This window comes from Hyaena hyaena, unplaced genomic scaffold, assembly GCF_003009895.1.
Source record: "Hyaena hyaena isolate Hyena2069 unplaced genomic scaffold, ASM300989v1 scaffold_420, whole genome shotgun sequence".
In the NCBI taxonomy this organism is placed as follows: domain Eukaryota; kingdom Metazoa; phylum Chordata; class Mammalia; order Carnivora; family Hyaenidae; genus Hyaena; species Hyaena hyaena.
The window spans coordinates 161,442-162,302 of NW_024081045.1; the positions used below are offsets into that span (position 1 = coordinate 161,442).

Consider the following 861-nt stretch of genomic DNA (forward strand, 5'->3'; position numbering starts at 1 on the left):
AACATATGGTATTTGTCCTTCTCTGCCTGACTTATTTCGCTCAGCATAACACCCTCAAGGTCCATCCATGTTGCTACACATGGCCAGATTTCATTGTTTCTCATTGCCATGTAGTATTCCATGGTATAGATAAACCACATCTTCTTGATCCATTCATCTGTTGATGGACACTTAGGCTCTTTCCATGTTTTAGCTATTGTGGAGAGTGCTGCTATGAACATTGGGGTACATGTGCTCCTATGCCTCAGCATTTCTGTATCAAAAATATGGAACGCTTCACGAATTTGCGTGTCATCCTTGCACAGGGGCCATGCTAATCTTCTCTGTATCGTTCCAATTTTAGTATATGTGCTGCCGAAGCGAGCACGCACAGTGTCACTTTAAAAATAGTAACATTTCCCCCTCATTATTATAATTGCAAACTCCGTGTGGAAAATTTGTAAAATGAAATTTAAAAATACAGTTTTAAATCGACTCCCTTGTCCTTACTAAAGCCCAGAAAGTGTCATTCCAGTCTTTTTTCATATAATAAAATTGGATTGCTCTGCAGAGGGAGTTTGGTATCCTAATTGATTTTTTGAAATTTTTTAATGTTTTATTTATTTCTAGGAGAGAGAGAGAGAGAAAGAGAGACAGCGTGAGCAGGGGAGGGTCAGAGAGAGAGGGAGACACAGAATCCGAAACAGGCTCCAGGCTCTGAGCTGTCAGCACAGAGCCCGACGCGGGGCTCGAACCCATGAACCGCGAGATCATGACCTAAGCGAAAGTCGGACGCTTAACCGATTAAGCCACCCAGGCGCCCCTCCTAATTGATTTTTAAACACATGTAGGTCTATCCAGTTTGAGGGGTTGCTGGGAGGA

The 861-nt window shown here is 42.7% G+C and overlaps 1 non-coding gene across 1 annotated transcript; it reads right to left on the reverse strand.

Moving 5' to 3' along the window:
* Positions 1–260: 260 nt before the first annotated feature.
* On the reverse strand, positions 261–367 carry LOC120245356. The gene has a single exon (XR_005531768.1). It is a non-coding gene; the product is annotated as a U6 spliceosomal RNA (small nuclear RNA).
* Between the last annotated feature and the right edge of the window lie 494 nt (positions 368–861).